This window comes from Bactrocera oleae, chromosome 4 (assembly GCF_042242935.1).
Source record: "Bactrocera oleae isolate idBacOlea1 chromosome 4, idBacOlea1, whole genome shotgun sequence".
Classification (NCBI taxonomy): domain Eukaryota; kingdom Metazoa; phylum Arthropoda; class Insecta; order Diptera; family Tephritidae; genus Bactrocera; species Bactrocera oleae.
This window is the reverse complement of record NC_091538.1, coordinates 44868298-44890374: the sequence shown is the minus strand read 5'-3', so window position 1 is coordinate 44890374 and position 22077 is coordinate 44868298. Positions and strand designations below refer to the sequence as shown.

At 34.2% G+C, this 22077-nt stretch overlaps 1 protein-coding gene across 4 annotated transcripts in view; it reads left to right on the top strand.

Annotated features, from left to right (window-relative positions):
* LOC106624001 (mucin-2) overlaps positions 1–22077 on the top strand; it is a 117455-nt gene that overhangs the window by 25650 nt on the left and 69728 nt on the right. For 3 of the 4 annotated variants that reach the window (XM_036362705.2, XM_036362703.2, XM_070108049.1), the window contains exon 2: positions 3293–3341. The gene's annotated coding sequence lies outside the window, so the exon portion shown is untranslated. Of the gene's footprint in view, positions 1–3292; positions 3363–22077 lie in introns of all 4 variants that reach the window. The other variant, XM_070108050.1, reaches the window with a different exon arrangement.

Below are 22077 nucleotides of genomic sequence, written 5' to 3'. Positions count from 1 at the left end.
ATTTTCAAGACATGTTTATGATCAGAAATATATTTTATTTTTATTTATGATTATTTTTGACTTTTAACATAATAGATACAAGTATATGGTTTGCAACTCTGCAAAGACGTCACTTCTTTGGATAAGAAATAATAGGGGCTACTTACAATTTTATTTAAAATTATAGGTATATGAATTTAATTCCGTAATTTTTGTGCAGTTTCAAAGAGGATTCGAAAAATTTTGAAACCAAAACTGAACGCACATTTTGCCAGCAATTGCAAGTCTCAAAAAATCTTTACAAAAACATTTATGTATATATTTCCATAAGTCGCCTTGCGTGTTTCACTGGCTGTGAGGTGTGCGAAATGATATATTAATAATTATAATGATATCTGTATGTTTCACTGTTTTGGACAATATTTGTATGGAAATACAATATATGTAGTGTGCTTATGCCACTGAGCGCAGTATTTGCAATCAAATGTAAGTAGGTATGTATATATGTATATTTGTATGTATTGTATGAATTTTATATTTTGCTTTTTATTAACAAAATTACAGACATTTGCTCAAACAATACAAAAGCAATAAATTTATTCAGCATATAATTTACTGTTAATTAGCAAACAGTTATATGTTATAAACAGTTATCGCTCACATATTTTTTTGCAAATTTTTTGAAATTTTCGCACAACCAAAGCAACTGCAATTTCGGCCGTCACTATTTGTTTCAAAATACCGAAAATGATTTTTAATATTCTATGAATCCCCACTTAACATGTTTTTTTTTTTTTTACCTGTGCAGTGGTTCACTGGCTATCAATTTGATTGAAATGCGACGTTTATGCCACATGCATTGCTATGATTTGGAAGTTCATGGCAAAATATTAGCATGTTTCACTAATTTGTTCGCTTCGGCTTAAATTTAGCATATTCTGGCTGTGTGTGTGTGTGCGTATATTTCGTAATCAGTTTAAGCGACCGCATTTGTTGCATGTTTGAATTTTTGCGTAGCATTTCTAAAGCTAAGCTCAACCGCACGCGGACTACGAACATTACGCCTTTGGCATAATTTTAATGATATTTACCATAGACAGATTAATTCCTAATTAGTGGCCTGACATTGGAAAACATGCATTTCAATATTAATATTCAATTTCAAAACAATTATTTCATCGCTTTCGCTCTCTCTCTTTCTCTTTGTGTGTCTCATTTAGTAATCATCGAGGTTGCGGTGGCAGAACTTACTAAGCTTGCGGCTTATATTATATAATATTATATATTTAATAGCGTGGTTGGCTGCAAGGACAGTTTTGGACTAGCATATCTAGTATGCGAGAAATAATAGATTTTCAGGGTAAATTTTTTAGGATATTTTTAACCTCCGCAGTAATTATGTTTAGCGAAATTTAGCAACTTGGTAAGAAAGAGCTTAGTTGATAATATTATATAATATTACCAAATTATGCACGAACATATTTCATTGTTGATTAAAAATGTAGCGTACGTAGTAATTTTGAAAGTATGGTAGCTTATATTGAAGTGAATTTTAATTTAATTTTTTTTGCTCACATAATATTTGGATGTATTTAAATAATGTAAGCTTACCGGTATTTATATGGAGAGAAGTAATTTTTAAACATTTTTAGCGGTTTTAGATTTGTATCAAAAATCAATCTTTATGATCAATCTTATTGAAATTATAGGTGCCACAACGGACGGGCATTTTAAGCTGTCCAAGTGAGATCCCTATTAGGATCGAACGTTTAACGTAAATCTCAGACATATTTCGAAATATGTATGTATGTACCTTCGAATTTTGAGTCTTAAATTTGTACTTCAATGATTTTTGAAAAAGAAATTTAGACTGAAACTATTTGCAGAAGACTTATACTATTAAAAGTTTAATTCATAAAAGAAGAGAGAGCTCGACGGTACGAGGTCGACGAAGGACCAAATTCAGTTGAATTTAATTTGACAAAGTTGATCGAACTGACTAAGTCAAAACTATTTTAGACCTAAATATTGGAAACTGCCCACATCTTTCATTTTAGGCCACCAAACTTATACAAAACAATTCTATTAACACTGAAAACCTTAAATAGACTATTTTGAGTACTCTCAATGAGAGTATTAGGACCTAAAACCTGACCGAAATCATCAGCTATAAAAATAAACGTTGCTCCGTAAGAACGGTACATAATAACCGAGCTAAGTTAGTAAGCGGTAGAGATTGGTTTCCTTATGTATAAAGGACGCAAACATTGTTTTTTGAAAACAATGCAAATAAATGAAGCAATCCGTGATCCCTAAAGCCATTGATCTCATCAACTGTCCATGATCAAAAACGAGAGCCTCTAGAAAAACCAACCAAGACGAGTTTAAAGATTTTTCTATGTTGTTTTTGTTTTGTGTGTTTTGGTAAAAAATATTTTGAAAAAATTTTCAATATTTAAGTTGTCAGACAAGATCATCCGCATGATCAGTGATTGTGAGATATGGCTTTGAAAGCTAAAGTGGCGCTTTAAGCATTATTTATTTGAAACACCTCTCAAAGATGCAATATAATTTCAAATTAAATTCGCTGTCATTACATCTATTTACAACTTTGTTAATTTCACAGAAGCTAATAATAAACACAAAACAAAAAGTGCCTGTTTAATGGAGCGGGTCCCTACTTTAAATGAAAATTATTTAAAAGTTCGTCGGAATAAAATAGGATGAAGAGCTGCACTTAACTTTTAACAAGATCTTAAGACAAAAAATTAGTAATCAAGCATGCGTTTCAAACATTTTATCAGTTTCTTTTAATTGCTGAAAAATTTTCGACCTCAAATTCAGACGGTAGTAATTAGATTCTTCTTCAAATAGTCAATTGTAAATAAGTTATAACATATTATATGTATGAACATATGTTCTCTACTTGCCACATTTAATACCTTGCAATTCATTAATTCATTTTAATTGCTCATAACTAGCACTTGGCTACTCAAGTGTTATCGTTCTTATTGTTTTGCGGTCAAATTAAACATATAATTGATATAGAAAGCTGCTAGAATTAATGAACTGAAGCTTAACAAATCGATTTGTCAGGTCGTTGATTTAATAAAGAAATTCGAGAAGAAATCACTTTTTTCTTACAAATTAATTAACATTGCTATCTTGCTATGTATTCATCTTAATTGGTTCATTGATATCCCACAACTGGTTTATAGTTTATTAAAGTGTGGCGAGGGTCAATACATTAATAACACAATCACGCAATCAATTTATAAAATACAAATTAAATATATTTTCTCTTACTTTCTAGGATCGGTTTTCATGCGGCGGCCGTTGAACAACAACAGTTTGTCGTTAAAGTAAGGTATTACAAAAGCTTGGTAAGCTCGTGAGTTAACATACAATTTACTAGTAATAATTTGATATGAAAATAATATTTACTTTCGTGTATTGACAGTTATATGTACATAGATACATATGTTAATATATTATATATATATTATACAGAGTTATTGATGTTCAGAAATCAATATTTAATATTCAAAAATAATTATAATCGCTTAATTGCATTCATAATTCTCTAAAATGTTCCTGAACTGTTAACGTATTTCGACCACTAAATCATATTTGCTTCATTGGCTACATATGATAGTTCATTTCTCCCCAAAATATTGATAAATACATTCATATATGAGTAATTTTTATTCCTATTAGCAAACTGCTCAATTTTTATGTTCATTTCAAAAAAGCAGACCGGAAATGTTGGTAATGAGTTTGGGGGTGAATCGTCGCAACCACATTATCAGTTGTCACAAAATGGTATCAAATATCATTCTCTAACAGCTCCCAATGCTCTTGAAAGCTATCTATAAGCCTACTTAAATGCCCTAAGAATCTGCTCATTTGTCGAAACCGAACTTCTTTTTGAACTGTAAAAACTTCTGTTTCTCTCTTTCTACACAAATATTTTTATCAGTAGCCCACTTGTCACATTTTTTAAATGATTTTAATGGCAAAATCAAAAAAAAAAAGAGTTTTGTTAAGCTATTCATAATTTGACTGCAGACAAGTGAATATTCAAATAAAATTACTCGCGTAAAAATTATGATTCCAGTAATATCTAATTTAGCTTATCTACATAAAATTTAATTAAATATGAAGCTGTTAATAAAAATTCGCGACAAAATTTCCTAAGTACCACATAAAACATGGAATAAATCATTAAGCAAGGATTTTCAGCAAAAGCCATAAAAATTTAATATTTCAAGGAGCTCTAAAACTAACTGGCCACCACCCACGCAAGCACGATGACTGTGCTCAATATTGGATTCGGGTGTGTCAGTGTGTTTGTTGGCTTCAGTGGGCCAAAAGTGTCATTGACCAAAGCACTCGTATAGCTCGAATGTCATTAGCGCGTTGCTAAGTAGCAGGTCAGCGCTGAGTGGGATGGACGCCGCTTGGACGTTCGTTGACATTAATTATTATATTTGTGGCTACTTTCAAGCCATTTGTTTTTATGCTGCTTTATTACTTGTGTCAGATTCTGTTAGCTCAACCTCAGTGACGTGATGGTTGGCTAGTTCGGTTTCTTTTTTCGTTTTTGTCAGTGTGATTATGATATCTTAATTAAACGTTGTCCTAGCTCGTATTTAAAGTTTAAGGCCATTATTTTATATATTTGCTGAAAACATTTACGACATTGCAAGTAAATAGAATTTATTGCAGTGTGGATGTGGATGTGTGTGTAATTATTGTATTTTTACTAGTTATCGCCATTTTCATAGCACTGGAAATTTATTGCGCATAAACTTTTGACTTAACTGGCAATTAGTGCGATTTTAATTGTTTTGATGTCGATTTGCAAACCGGCGAGTCAAATTTCAAAATATGAGCATTAAAAAACCAGTGGGCGAATTCAAGTACGTAAAATGTATGTATACGATTTGAGATTTTCTACAAAAATAATTATTAACATCTTGAAAGTACCCTCTGTTATTATTGATATTTGGCAAAAGGAAAATATTGCCATAATAATAACAAGACGAGAGTGTGAGGATGGAGTAAAAGATCAAAGGCCAAACTGATTTTATTTTTCATGACTCCATTTTCCCTACTGCGATCATTAGTGACTCCTTATTGAGGGAGGATTTTTTTACCCACGACCCCTGTCTCTGGACCAAAGTTTGAGACTCATCTAAACCCGCAGCTCAGCCATCTTCTCCGCTGCTCAGCACCCTTTTAGCCCCAGAGATAAATTTGTACTCTGATTTTAATTTCCTTTCTGCTGTCCGATTTTGAAGTCGGTTAATTTTTTTCCTACTCATTATACCCTGAACAGGGTATATTAAGTTTGCCACGAAGTTTGTAACACCGAGAAGGAAACGTCGGAGACCCTATAAAATATATATATAAATGATCAGCATGATGAGCTGAGTTGATTTAGCCATGTCCGTCTGTCTGTCTGTCCGTCTGTCTGTATATATGTAAACTAGTCACTCAGTTTTTAAGCTATCGATCTGAAATTTCGCACCTGTTCTCACAAAGAAGCTGCTGCTTGTCGAAACGACCGATATCGGACCACTATAGCATATAGCTGCTATATGTTGAATGTTCGGAATCAAGTTCATGTAAGGAACCTTTGTATTTGTGAAGGGTATTATAGCTTCGGTGCAACCGAAGTTAACGTTTTTTCTTGTTTTTATTGCAACTCCACTCAAAGTCACTGTCCATATGGAGGAAGGAAGTCGGCTTTAATGACCACAACTTTATCTATATTAAGAGGCCAAAATGAAGGTTGATGCACGCGCTTATAGGACAGAGCATTTAGAGCCGACCAGTGCAAAGAACCCTCTCAAGCAATACTTTCCACATCAACTTAATGATGTGGCTCCACATACTTAGATGACGGAATGACTCGAGCACGGTCAAACCATGGAGTTTACTGTTAGTATGAAATCATTAAATAAAAGACTTTAAGTTTATTTGATCAAATTTAGATTATTATTAAATCCGATAAAGCTTTTTACAGGTACTGTGTAATAAAAGCTAGAAGAAAATTAACTTCCGATACAAAATATTTTATCGTATCTTTTTATGGATATAAATCAGTCGTATTGATATGAACATTTGAAAAAAGGAAAACGGAACTTTTAAAAGCACTGTTCAACAGTTTTATATGAATATGACCTTTTATAAATCCTGTAGATTGCTTAAATATGCGCCTGTCCAAACTTCGATACTTTCAAGTATTGTGCGATAAAAGCTCTTTCACGACCCGTTAAACCTTTTAATTAATCTTTTTTTTCTTGCAAACTCTCAAAATTTTTTCACAAAACCTGCCACCGGTGTGTAATTAAATACATGTGCCATAAAATCTCCAACGAACGTGCCGAGCCGCCGTCGAGCACTTACAGTAGTAATTCATATCATTTGACAGCTTTGAATTAAAAACCATTAAGGCGATAATGTGACATCTAATCGCCCCCGTTATATGTTTCCGTTGAGCGATTGTGAGGTGAAAACCATTGAACTTGCGGCATCAACTGGCCGCGCACAAATTAATAACACATTTCTCGCCCCTTACCAATACCTTACCACCAACACTGGCATAATTCCCGTTCGTTTAGAAAATCTTCATGTTCCGCTGATTGTTGGCTTCTTTCGCCTTTTCATTTGAATTTGAAAAATTTCTGCACCTTTCCTAATGGTAATAAATTTTCACAGGTACACATATGCACACACACATACAAATATACATTTGTGCACAGCAGCAGCTTGCCAACGGTTAATGGTGGATATTTTTAAATTTTTTTCTAAAATTAGTAAAAGCATCATAAATCATAATTTGTTGCCGCTTTGCTAATGGATTATGAAAAAATTACAGCCGTGACTTTGGCGGGCACACATTCACAAGCACACACATATGAGCGAGAATATCGAAACCTTTTAACCTAGCAATCAGCAGGGCTAATTTGGAAGGCAGATTCTTTTGTTCCACAGTTATTTGTTGTTGTAACTTAGCACATGCCTCTCAATATATTTATATACAGACGCTTGTTCATCATAATATACCGGTCTAACGCCGCTAGTGGCATTGAAAACCCGTAAAGGAAACAAGTGAGCGAGCACCCCAGCGGCAACGGGAACGTCGAGATATGGGAATTAGTAGCACTAAATACAATACATATATACATACATATATCTCGATGAATTCATTATTTCAAACATTTTACATACACACCGGCCACATATTGTTGCAGCAAATAGCCGTATACGCGCCTGTGGTATGAATAAAATATGGCAAATTATTCTTTTGGGATTGATGTTGACCATCATCGAACTGAACGGCTAACTCAGCGCACCCGAATGTGTAACTAAGCCCTACAACAATAACAAAATGCGCCAGCATGGCTATAGCTCTGCTGTAATCTGCTGCCGAATATTTCATTTTAAACTTTTTTCCATCTGCATAAAATTTCACACAAATTTTTATTTGTGAATTATTACACACACGCACACATGCATACAAGCACTCATACTGTGGCATAGTAAATGCATGGATGCGTGTGTGCTTGCATCCGTTTAGGATTCTGCATACCAAATAGCTTTTTCGCTCACATCGAGTTGGGAATTGCCTGCGTTGTTAGAAATTAAAATTAATTTGTATATAAAATATACAAAAACATTAATATTATAGCCTTGTTTGGCTTAAAACTTTGCCATTAGCTGCAATAATGCGCACACACACATAGACACAGGAGTCAAGCCTGCGGAATTTCAAGCGATTTTTTCATTGATTTTCAGGCTAAATAGCTCAGCATATTAATGTGGCTGTTGGGAATTATTATATATATATTGTAGATATTTTGGAATTTCAAAACAATCGAAGTCATGAGGGTTGGTAAAAGCGTAAATTTAGATAATAATTTTTAATACAATTTTTGACATTTATTTATATGAGGAAATTGAAAATTTTAGCGAATCATTTAATATTTCATAACTGTGAACATCAAAATTTTAATAAATTTTATTTACTTTAAACATCTAATAATATTCAATAACTTTTCATATCAAATAGTCAAATTGTGTTCAAATAAATCGGCAGCACTTGCGCTGTTACCTTGCACATCTCCTCCAACACAGACGCGTACGCCTTTCTTTTCTTTCTTTGGTGCAGAAATGTTTCTTTGCTTGACTTCGAGCAGAGTCCTTGACCTACGTCTCATATAAACATAACTGTAATTAAAATAATGTTATTAAAATAAATATAAAAAAGGAATTACATTTCCATTGTTGAAATTTACTACTTATTGAGTTATTGACAACAGTAAAACTTGTCCAAAAAAAAAAAACTGTAGAAAGGGTTTACGCCACTTTAGTAAGGTACTCGCGGACTCTCTTGCGTACTCAATTTGTTAACTTGGTTGCTGCTTCTAATTGCAAGTTTTTGACAAGATAGCAGTACCTAAAATTAGCGAGTAGAGAAATGGCGAATCGATGACGGCTAATAAATGAGAAAATAACAGAAATAAGTTAATAAGTAAAGAGAAAACATCCGCATTATTTATGAAATATTTATGTGTAATCGCTTCGATGACTTTAAAGGATAGTAAATTTTTTTGTAGTTTCTGACTTTTTCCCAGGAATACATTACTCGAAGATAAAAAGAGATCTGAATTGTTAATGGATTCATAAAACGAATGTTCTCCTGGCATGACAATAAGGTCATATGAAATCTATTTTTCTTTCCAAGGCGACTAGTTTTTCATTAAATATAATGCGATTAGTATCCAAAAAAAATATTTCCATTTCCCGGCACCGAAAAAGTAAAGTAACACGGATCTTTTTGTGAAAACCGATATCTGCGATTACAATATAGGATGCTGTAACTGGATTATCTCTGGAACTTTAAAAAAAAAAAAACACAATTCTATAACATTTTTTGTAAGTTATAGATATATATACATATAATATTGAAAGATTTTAAGTGCGATATTATTAGCTATCGGATATTGAAAGGTATTTAGAGATTTGTTTCTTTGAAGGCCTCCAAACTGGCAGGCAAATGAAGCCACTAGTAGAGTGTCTTCGTGTCAAAAGACTCTCAGTGTTGTCAAAAACAGAATCCTAAATGTTTTAGAGAATGCTGCCGTAGTGGTGGAAGGTGCTATGTCTGGGCTATAAGGCGGGTGAGGTAGAACTTCTCACGCACAGTTTTCCAAATAGTTTTTAACTGGCAACTTGTGGCCGAGCGTTGTCATGATGAAAAATTATTGATTCGTGTCTGGTCACATATTCTGGTCGTTTTTCCGCGATAACTTTTCAAACGAGTTAATTGTTTTCGGTAGAGGTCCCCATTGATCGTCTGACCCGATTTCAATAGCTCATAATAGAGCACACCCTTGTGCTCCCACCAAATACATAGCATAACCTTGGCACCATGGATATTCGGCTTTGCCGTGGATGTCGATGGTTGGTCGGGCTTCATATACGATCTCTTGCGATTTGGGTTATCATAATGAATCCATTTTTCATCGCCAGTGACAATCCACTGCAAAAATTACTTCTTTTAAATACTTATTTAGGGAACTGTTGTAGTTTTTCTAAAGCTTGAAAGTAAGTCTGATAACAAAAATGTGAGTATTGACGGAAACGTTCGTTTCGCTCAAAATTGCTTATTGACTATAACTTATCGGAAATTTTTTAATAACTGCAGTTTATACAGTTCTTTAAGATCATCGTTTAACATAGTTAAGAGCACCTTTAGAGTAAAATTTTACTTAAATGTAAAGTAATAATTCTAAATAGCGAGCTGGCGTAGAAAAATAAAATGTACATATACCATAATACATATACATACAGAGATATATTTACTATATAAACTTATACATTCATATTCTTCAGTTTAGATTTTATAAGCAAAAAGGCGAAACTTTTCTGTAATTCCCCTTAATTATGAAATTATTTAGCAATCCACTCAGTGTTTGGCTTCCGGCAATTGCAGAAAATTCCCGAATTTCCCACACACATAAACTTATACATGCAAACACTGTCCCAAACATACATTCATACAAACAGACATTTACTTAAACAGAAGTTAATCACACAGTTTATGCACCCTTGCCATTAACCTCGGACCCATTTTACTAGTGGCAGTTAAAATTTTATACGGACTCCGCAATTAAAATGCACATTTCAAGCACTGTATAGTAAAATCAAAGGCTCACAATTTTCGGTTTGGCAATTTTGATTTTAGCACAGCAACAACAGCAGTGGCAAAAGTATAAGAACGTAAAGCAGAGCAAATAACAAAATCAAAAGCAAAGTAAAGTGCGAATCAAGTGAAATGTGCAAATTGACCTAAATCGCCGAAAATTGGGCCAAAAGCCCACATACAACCGCATTACGTTTCGATTTACGCGCGCCACGCAACGCAAGTCCATGTCGCTAAGTAAACATACGTTCTCTTTATGTATAGAGCTATGTTGTGTGAACGCAGACACCCTTACTCTGTCGCAGAAGCAGCTGCAAACTTTATTTTCACAATTAAATTCTGCGCAGGTACTTGCGTGTGAGATTGTCGGTGAGTGGAGTAAGAAGCCGTGGGCGCGCAGTGCTGACGGAAGCGCGTGAATAGCCGAAAACAGACTTCACCGCCACTATCAAAGTGAAATCTCCCATTGTCATTGTGAGTAATCAAATTCTTAAAAGTATATTTTTTCTGCTTCTCTGCCAGCCGGCATCGATTTGCTGTCAGACGAGTTGGTTAACAAGTTCTTCGTCACACTTTGGCACCACGAGCGAGCGGGGTGAGGTCACGAAACCCCAGCGGCATGTTAATGACCTTAAAGGTATTAGAGTCTTTTTTATTATTCATAATTCCAATGTGAAAGTGAATGAATAATAATCGGCGAACATAAGTAGAAGTGGGTTGTCAAACATCAGAAAAAAATATTATAATGTAAAGGAAAGCAAGAAAGTCGAAAACGTAAGTGTGCCTCGAGCTTTTTTACAGAACCAGTGGAAAGTGTTTTGGAGCAACTCTTATCGAGTGTAAATCGTTTTATTTATTTTGTTAAAGGAGTTGAGTGAAATATAATTATTTATTTAATTTTGGTTGTCAGCTGAAACATCAGTGATACATGTATTTTATACCAGGTTCCACTTGAAGCTAAACAATTCGCATTACAATAAGCCAATGACTTTCCATATTAACCTAGACGAGCAGGCGGCTTCTAAGCAGTGTGACATATGGATATAAATATACATATTGTTATATAATAAATTTACATAATCGGCCATCAGTCATCAGCTATCAGCATTATAGTCATCATTCTTAGCGTAATTTACGCCTTTGGCTAGCAGACAGTCAGGAAGAAGCGCAGACGTTGCCGTAAGCTGCGCTTAAATGATTGTTGACCCAGCGCTGAGTAGGTGAATTGTTTGTTGTATATTTGTTGTATAATGCCCTCACACGTATGACAATTAAATGTGAATTAAAAAATAATGTTATCAACATGGCGCTATTGCAATGATATGCTCTTCTTCGCTTTGCCTATGCTTGAGTGTACTAACTGTATGAGAGGATTGCAGTTTGAAGCAGCTTAATTCTGAGAAATTATTATTATAAATTTGGCACCTTTTATGAAAATATGATATATTTAAGATTAAGTTTGTCGTCATTTTTTAAAGCTTTGCCCAGACGACTAGCATTTAGAAAATAACGGAAATTTTCGTTTTTTGAATTTATTTAGTTTATATTTATTCATTCATCTACATTAATATTGTCGCCCATTCGATATTATGCCTTTATGCTAACGCTTCTTTCAATCCCCGAAACATTTTTCAAACCCGACTTTTGGGATAGCCTTTAGCTCATTTAGCGAAGAGCTTTTAATGTCATATCCTGTCTGCCGAATATGGAGGACGGGGCATCGCTTCTGTATTGGATTCGGTTGCTACAGACAAAGTAAGCAATGAATACAGCAGAAAATTGTATTATACTTCAGAGGCAAGTATATGCCTTTCCGTGAATGGCGTACTTGGAGCTGAACCACCATCCATAGCAAACGAAGAGCTCGAATTGCCGCGAAAATCTAGAGTGACCTTGGCGTAACTTCGTCCTAGATATTGTAGTTAAGCTCCTACTTATCCATAATGGACCCCGATATACCAAATATTTATTTGTCCTGTGTGCACTGAGTCCCCACATGACTCTAACCACCTTTTTCTATACCACTCATTTAACACCTCTCTCCCTCTTGTCCGACCCTGTCGAAAGCAAGTTTCCATAGCTTGCGGCTAGATCATTTCGACGACAACCAAATTGAACCTTACCACCCAAGCGGGGATTAGATAATTGCTCCAACAACAATAACAACAGGGGCACATAGCTGCTTCACGGATGGATCAAGGCTTTGAGAAGATTAGTGGAGTTATTTATTGTCGCGAACAATTGATGAATACCAGCTTCAGGCTTCTTGATTATTGCAGCGTTATCAGTATCCCAACCCTTTGGGTTCTTCGCAAAAGAACCAGCGTACTATTCTCCCTCAGCAAGGTTAAGCTTTTCCTAATTGTATAGCTTATAAATACATATATTTTCCTATCGGTGTTCGAATGGTAAAGTTAAAAATCTTGCCGGATACTAGTCGCAGAAGCTGCTTGGAGAAAGACGAGGTGAAATATCTCAACACTTTTTTCTTGATCACCCCGCTCTTGTGAAATCAAGCCTAAAATGCCTGGGTTCCCACACATTTAGACATCCAGCTTAGTTGAGCGAAATATAAATCAAACGCCTAAGCAGAGTTCTAATGGGTGCTATTCAGCTTTCACAATTTTATTAGACTATATTGCCCGGTTTCTAAGCCAGACAGCGTTTTTGAAAACAAAATGTTTGGCCTGCCAAATTCGATTTCTCCGAGTAATCATTTAAGCAAACAATGTATTTTTGAGAAAAACGCGCTCAAAGATAAACCGATGGAGCTGATTGAACTGAGCGGCTACACTTTAGAAGGCTATAACTCAAAAACTATTTAAGAGCTCGATTTGAAATTTTAAAAGGATCACACTAGGTGTGCCCCTTAATAACAATTCAAAGGCAACGATGCTTCGACTGATTGTAAAGCGTTATAATAGGAAAACGGTGTGAAATAATATATAAAACTATAAAAAACGTTAAATTGGATTGCACCGAACCTACATATAATACCCTTCTCAAATTCAAAAAATTGTTCACAAGAACTTGATTTAGATAAGTCAGTATGTCTGGCAGCTATATCCAATAGTGTCGATCTGAACGATCTGAAATTGCATCAATGCTTTGGACAATAGACTATGCCAAATTTTCTGATCGATATCTTAAAAACTGAGGTAGTAATTCGAGTATATACAGACAGATAGACGGACAGTCAGACGGACATGGCTAAATCGACTCAGCTCGTCATGCTGATGCTTTATAGATAAGTCGTATTTAATATATATAGATAGAGATTTATTTTTGTTGTTTTTTTCGCTCTTTTATACATTCAAAATGACCACAAATCGTTAACATTTTAACGATGGATACTAAATAAATTTTATATGAATTGAATATTAGGAAAAAATTAACAGAAATTGTGCAAGGAAAATTCATAGAAAATTATACTTATATTGAAAAAGGATTAGAGCATGATATGACGGTCACCGTTAATTTTATATGATACTTGGCATTATATTCATGTGTTAATTGATAAAAGTTATTTATTGATTTTTTGTTGAATAAGTACATTACAGTAATTAATTAATTCGAGTCTCGACTTTCCAGTATTTTCTACTTTCCCAAAACATCAAAGGTAATACCCCTGTTTTAGAAATTAGAAAAAGTGTTGCAATTATTCCAAAAAGCGTCGCGAATGCAATTAACTCCAAGTTAAAGAGCAATAAGGGAAGCCGAAATTCCACACAAAAATTCATCGTACGAACGAAACTGATGCAAAGCTTTAAATTGGCAATTCGATACGCATGGTTCTACATCGTCAAAACACATTTTCAATTACTCAAAATTAATTGAAGCTACAAAAACACAAACGCACATACACATACATAGCGAACATATTGTTAACGAAGCATAGAAAAGCGTAGAGATGAGAGGTGAATACTCAATTGATTGGCAGCATGAAAAATCCGTAGTAAAAGTGTGCGCCTCATTATGCGGACACTCGAAAGTGGATCAATTAAATTTAATTACACACAGGCGCTTATGGCAAACAAACAACTATTGAATTATAACGGAAATAGGGCTGCACTCAATAGAGGTGTTAATAAACGCGATAAAGTAAGTAATGGCGAATGGAAAATTGAAGGAAATGGGTGTGAGTTTCTAAAGCAAAAAGAAAACTGAGAGATAGACAGAATTAACCACACCTTCGTGTTATTGGCCCAAATTGATAGTTGGTGGCGGAATATGGAATATCTTTAAAGCCAACCAACAACTGCTGCTGCGAATGCTGTGCTTAAAACCCAATGGACTGCCAAAATTCACACCGAGTAGGTGATTCTGCACGTGACTTGCCTTAAGTAGATTGACGGTGGTGGCGACGCGCACAGCTGAAGCTCTTAACAGCTGAAAAACTCTCTGTAAATATTACCTGTTTTAGCAGCAACAAAAAATCACAAGCAAAAAATTACACCAACAAAAGTACTAAGAGTGTGTTGACTAGAATAACTGTTTGTAGGTATTGCCGCACACAAACTTTAAACCCGCCGCATTAAGCTTGAACGCTGCCGAGTGTCACTCTTCCACGTGAGACTAGCTTTGTCGCCTTTCTTTGCGCTATTGCGCCAATTTTCGTCGTGTTTTCGCCAGCTTAAGTCACTTTACGTTTTACGACAACATATTTTCGTGTAGCTACTTGCAGACATAACTCACTTACCACATCAGGAAGTCAAGACATTCGACTTTCGTTGACATCACAGCACTTTAAAATTCAACACTCAGCGTGGCGACATTGAGAAATTGCATGTGGTAAATGAATTACTGTTTATGAGCAATTTATATTTATGGCCGGTTTACAGTACAATAATTTAACCACAACTTGCTTTAACTTTAACTCTGCGAGTTTTTTTATTTTTTGCTCGCTGAAATTGAAACAAACTGGAATATTTAATTACCTTATTTTGGCAATTTGGTGTTGTTTTGAAAACTCTTTAATACAATAAAATACTGTTTGGTCGTTCCGCTAGGTTTTAAAAATACCTTAGAAACCTCTTAGTTGCCTTCGTACCTCACTAAAATAATTACTAACTAATTAAGTGGCAGAAATTAATTATAAAAGATATATGCATATAGGGTCCTATAAATGAATAATATAAGACATTGGTCCACAAGGCTTGAAAATCCAAGTACAGGTTGCTTGAAGTGAGTAGTGCTCACCAAGAAATAGGACTAGCTCCAAATTTTTTTTCTCTCAAGTTGGAACATCTGTCGTGAGAACACATACAAAGTTACAAGCCATTCTGTCAATTAATGCTTTGTTTACAAGCCGTTTGAAGTTGACGTGTCAGAGTATTTTTATAATATGAAACAAATTTCATGTCGCACTGTTCTTTGTTTTGTAAGGTTTAAAAGCAAAGGAAAGAATGAAGAAATTTGAAATCGTTGTAAGATCCAAGGACGTTGATAAACCAACTTCATGGTGCACACCGGACTTTTGGACCTTCCTTATTTATGAAAAACCCCTGAAGCTTCTAAAAATAAATCACGTCGACGATGAACATTCGTGAATATATATATAGGTATATATATTTACATAATAGATAAAAGAAAATAGGATTAGTACCACCATTTATAACTCCAGAATAACTTTTTAATTTCTGAATCGTTGAACTCCTACCCAAACACCCAAAAAAAAAGCATAGTAGGATGACCACTATAGAAAAGAAAGATAAAACAACAAAAATTATAGAAAAAATTATTAACAGGAGATCTGATCTGAGGTTGGGAAGAGGGAGGGAAAGGGGCGAGATAGAATTTTTAAGAGTTAAAAACGGTTTATCGCGGTTTCCGGCAAAACTACGGCAAATCTTTTACCACTTATTTCATCATAAAATAGTAATAATCTCTTGTTTAAGGGTAGGTATAAGGATTAAAGCAAGAGTGCCAACCAGGTATTAGTTAATAACCTTTTTCGATTCTTAAAATTGAATTCCTATACTTATATTTTGACTAATAAAAATACGGTTTATACAAATGCAGCTAAGAATAATAACACCTGCTTTCTCAACCCAGTTCTGCTACTGTCACTTTTTCAATTATTAAAATACATTTCTAACACTAAATCTTGCCCTAAATGCTCACTGTCCTAATTTTCATTAACACACACTCTCTAATGAAATCAAATATGCGATCCGTGAGTAGCTTCGAGTCGCCAAAAACACTTTTAATATGTATGTTGAATTTATTGGTATGTAAGTCCAATGACTTAAGAAATATAAAGCTATCTCCATATCGGCTTGGAGAAGATTAAAGTCGTGTCGAACGCACCACGGCAACTACAATGCCGAAAAAACTTGTTTGCCCAAATTTCTACTGCCACTGTCACCAGCAATGAACAACTATAAATATGCGAGTGACAGCGACACCAACAACGACACCGACTTCACAATTTCAATCACAACAACCACATGCCACCAGCTGTTGCCACTCACACACACACGTATAAACGGGTATATTTGCATATTCACCAGCATTATCACTGTCACTGTCATGGTCAGGCTGAGCAACAACTTCCCCATTGCCAAGTCATGGTAATTTCATTATCGCCTTACTATTGTCATCATTACTTTCATTGTGGCTTTTTGTACGTTTGTATGTAGGCTTAAGTGTAAATTTATATATAATATAATTATTGCATTCTCTTGCTGTTGTAAAGTGGGTCAGGCCGATTAAACATGTATTTACGTACCAACTTTTTGCACTTTTTGTAGTGCTCGAACATCTTTCTAAGAATTTTTGTATAGAAATATACAATATCTTCCTAAATATATATCTTTAAAAAACACTTGCAAGCTTAATATTTACTATATGATATTATATTCGAATATATAAGATTATATATCTCACTTCTCCGTAATTTCCATATTATATAAGAGTAGGAACAATAATTTGTACTATTATATTATCGGTATAAGGTAAAAATTTCTTGTTTTTACAATTTCACATAATATCTCTCTTTTTATCGACAATCTTTATGCACACCCAACTTGATGGAATATGTATTTTCTGAGATAATAGCCCACTTGCATTTGAACTCTTTTTGAAACTATTACCTCATGTTAAAGATTAATGATTCACTTGAAAAGCAAATAAAGTTCTATAGTTATAAATATTGTCACTTATTTCCGATAAATTACAATTGAAATGAAGTGTCTGCTCATATATTATATTAATAAGTTCAGTGTTTGCTTTCGGATACTAACAATGGAGTGGGGAGCTAAAGAAAATAGTATTGCTGTGATTGCTTTGCATAAATGTGCAAAAGCGAAGATGAAATATATGAGCTTCTCTTATCTTGATGCTTTTTTCCAAACGTCTACATTTCATAACAAAAAAAAAGTGGTCGTCGCCGCTTGGTTCGAACCAGTTCTGCTATAAAAACTTTTCGAGGATGCATTCCCAAAAATCCCGGGAAATGGATAAATGTTAAGACTTATTCGGATGACCTCAACATGAGAGCTTACCGTCGGTTAACTGGTCATCCTCTCACAACGCGCTTGAAACAAATTTGGCTCAACAGATGCAAACAGCTTCTTCAGTGGCTCGAGGTCAATGGCAGACTGATGAAACAATTTTTCACTGTTGAAGAAGTTTTTAATAAGCAAAACAACAAAATCTATGCAAAACTTCCAAAGACGCAGAAAATGTTATTCTAAGAGCTCAACGTGGTCACCATCCAGCTGCTGTAATGTTTTGGTGGGGAGTCTCCTTTAAAGGCGTCACACCTCTGCACTTCTGTGAAAAAGGGATTTAAACTGTGCGTGCTGCTATGACCGAATTGTTGGATAGCTTGGGTGAAAGCAAGCGTTTCGAATAAAAGTTTGTGCATCGTTCATTTTATATATGTATTACTAAACAAAATTAACTTTTTTTTTTAATGTATTATAACTTCCTTTTTTTTGCCATATGCTATAGGTATTCATCGCGATTGGCAAGAGCAATCTGTTCAAACAATTTGAAGGAAGTTTTGTAGATATAAAGGAGGATTATTTGTTACTTCGAACTTTAAAGTTAATAATATAATTCAATTAATGGATTTTAATAAAATAAAATATATGAATAGTTAAATTTTTAAGATTTTGAACCCGAAAATTTTTGACGCACAGTTATCTTTTGTTGTGATATTTATGTATAGAGGCAGAATGCGGTCAATCCAAATGTAAATAATTAGAATATGTACAATATGACAATGTAAACATAAATGACCAATACATTCGATTTGAAAGCTAAATTGACAGCTAACATTCTAAGAAATTCTATACATGCTACAATAAATAAATTTTACTTGTTGACTTCTCTCTCTAACCCACAGAGTTCCATAAATTATTTAATAACAACTTTCGTTGTTGATTTACGTGAGTACCTGCCGGCGACGACCTTACCTCACGGTGTTCAAAAACACATCGTATCAATATTTGCAAGTATTTATTTGGGTACCAGTGGCAGTGTGTCTGGGCATACACTACCATCTTGGTAAGATTCAAGGCCGACCCAAAACCTCTTCCGTTTTTGGGTACGGAACCCAGTTGCTTTTTGCAACTTCTTTTTAGAACTGAAAAAACAGTTAAGCTGAATTTTCAGTTCTTCCTGCATTTAGGTTCCAACCACAGCCACCACGAATCTCCCCAAAGGGGCCATAACCCAATGAGCAGATTGGACCGAAGTCCAAGGGCTTTCTGCTCCCCGTGGTACCAGAAAGTCTCCGGTAAGACTGCGTAGCCGAAACTACTGCCAGTTGAGCTACCCATTACTCAATGACTGGTGACATTTGTCGCTTGAACTTCATCATCATTAATATCAGTTCAAGCTGAGTATTATAGCACTATTTCTGACATACTATGCTGATATTACTGAGCAAGGTACATAATAACAGTCATAGTGCATATTGGCTTTTAGTCGCCTCTTACGACAGGCATGCCTTACCGCGAGTAAATTCTTACCCTTATTTAATAACAATCTAAGTAATTTTTTGGAAAGTTGAAAAGTTTCTGCAAACACTGAGCTTATTATACTATGCTAAAACTAGTTAAAAGAAGAGCCGCCATTAATCAATATCACTTCCCAATTGCATATCTATTAAAAACCTTATTCGGATACCGAATAGATGCGATTCTTCTCTCTCTTATTCCTAGAAAATTGCAAACGTCAGGTTATTAGCTTGAATATGATTTCTTATAATGACCATAAAAGTATTGACACAAATGGATGACACAAATATTTTGAAATTTATACAAAGCGACTCGATTAATTTGCATAATAAACAACTTTCTTCTAAGCATTTGCTTTATTCCACGGTATATTAATTATGATGTTCTCTTTTATTTTATACAATATATTTATATTGTTGTTGCGGTAAACGACTCGATAACCGAAAGCATTTCAATAAAAATGAAATGTATCTCAAACAAAAGTAAAATTCAAAAGCTTCTTATATGAGTGTTATTTAAAACGCCATAAAAACAGTCGTAAAAGAATAAAAGCTCGAAAGAATTTGAATTTCTTATATTGTAACTTTTGATGTGTGAGTGTGTATATGTGTGTGAATCAATAAATGACGAGATAAAAGTCTACAATTAACACAATAAGCAAAAAACACGCGCTTGGCTACTCAAGAGACTCAAAAATATTGCATTCTTTAAACCTGCGCCTACAACAACAAGCTTTAGCTGATTTCTAAGTGTCATGATGAGACAAACCTAATCAAAGTGAAGATGAACAAATTACCTTTTTTGTTCTTCCGTAATAATTATTTCATTACATTACGGAAATTCTCAGCAGCTTATAGAAATGTATATACTTCAGCATATATACTATATATGTATATATATATCTATATTTGTATACAGATGTTTGTTTGTGGCTGCGCCTCGGCACTTAAGTGCCAATCGCTCGTTCATCTTTTAGTCATCCCGTCACTTCCTTTCATTTTTGGCAACTTGTGGTCAACCGTTACAGCTGTTACTGGTTGCCACACACACACATACAGAAACTGAAAAAAATGTGGGTCAACTGTATGGGTCTGTGAGTTGGTCTACCTGTTGGCTCATTCGCGCGATTTTTTTTTGCGCTGTTTTCTTTGATTTTGGCTTTTTGTTTTCTTTACTGCTTTTCGATCCAGCTACCGGCCAGTTCGGTTTTATGGCTTTATTTTATTTTGAAAGTCACAGTCTTTAATGTTTTTCGATTTGGTGTAATTTGTAGTTTTATTGTTAACGTCTTTTTTATAGCGATATCTTCGTTCTTTACTTTATTTGTACACATGTGGTTTATGTGGATGTGCACGTGTTATTTGTTTAGTGAAGCCTATTTGCTTTATGCGTTTTAATCGCTGTATCTTCTTTATCTGTGAAATTGTATTACTTTGTAATTACTTATGACGATTCAAGTATTTGTATTCTATTTGTAATGACTATTTACAACAATTTAATAATTGATAATTCTATTTCATAGTAAATTTTATGTTCTCTTTTCTTATAATACTTTTTTCCGTTTTCAGGTAAGTCAACACCTCTGCGTGATGTTGAAAGATTGAAATACTTCGTTCGATATTAGACCCTAGAAGGTAATTTTATGAAAACAGTAGTATTACAAATAAATCTCGTATGGAACTATCTCAATAACTAAAAATATGTGCTATAGAATCGAAACCTGGGTTTTAAAGATTTTAATAATGTTTAAAGTAAGCTAACTTTGACATGCCATTATGATAAATAATATAATTATTCGACGTATCGTATATAAAGAGGTTCTACTGATAGATTACAAATATTAGGTTAACTTAACTTAACTCTTAAATTTTGCATTGACATGTTCAGTAATTTATAGCCCTTAACTTAATATTACTATTGGTTGATAGTTTACACCTTCTCCTCGGCTGAACAAGCAGAAAGACGAAAAGATCACTTTATTAATAACCTGTGTCTAGTATTTTATGGTTCTGAATTTTTATACTCCCTAAACAGGGTATATTAAGTTTGTAATAATGTTTGTAACAACCAAAAGGAAACTTCGGGGCCCTATAAAATACATATATAGATAATCAGCGAGACGAGCTGAGTCGATTTAGCCCTGTCCGCCTGGGTGTCTGGGTATATGGGTTTAATGACATAATATTTCAGGTTCATGAAAGTTATAAATATAAAGAAAATGTTGGCGAAAGCTTGTTCATCTACAGCAGTTTTACAGATTAAAATACTCCATAGTTGTGCCAGTGACATCTTACTTTGACATATTAGGTTAACATATTGTTATATGTACCTGATACGTATATCTAGAAATGTCGGCTCATCTCAATAAAAATTACGATCTCATATTTGAAAGTTTACTCCCTCTGGGACTTACAAAGAGCTAAACAGACAGTCGGACATGCAGACCTGTATTGTTTCACTTTACATTGACCAAATAATTGCAGCTTTAGATGCTTTCAATTGCTTTCCTAAAAATGTAATCTAACGCTTTACAAAGCACTTCAAAATCAACATGAGTGTATGAAAACAATTCCGTTTTATTTAAAGAACTTTCCCCACTATCTCAATGTCAAACAATGACACCAAACGCTTAATTGAAAAAATTTCGAAAGTGAATAGAGGTAAGTCGGATATTACTTAGTAAGCCTAGCCTATAAGCACACACAGTTCGCCACTAATGCAAAATTATTTTTAAACAATTTTGTAAACAGGTCTAATTTTCAAAAAAAACGTTTTTAAGAAAGTGCAACAGTAAACCGTGGGTAGCTTAGAACGTGTTAGACTCTAATTTTGTCTTACAGCTTCAAATATATAAAGATGAACTCACAATTGCTACGATAAGACAAAATTCCTGGCAAAAATAGTGGTGTTTTA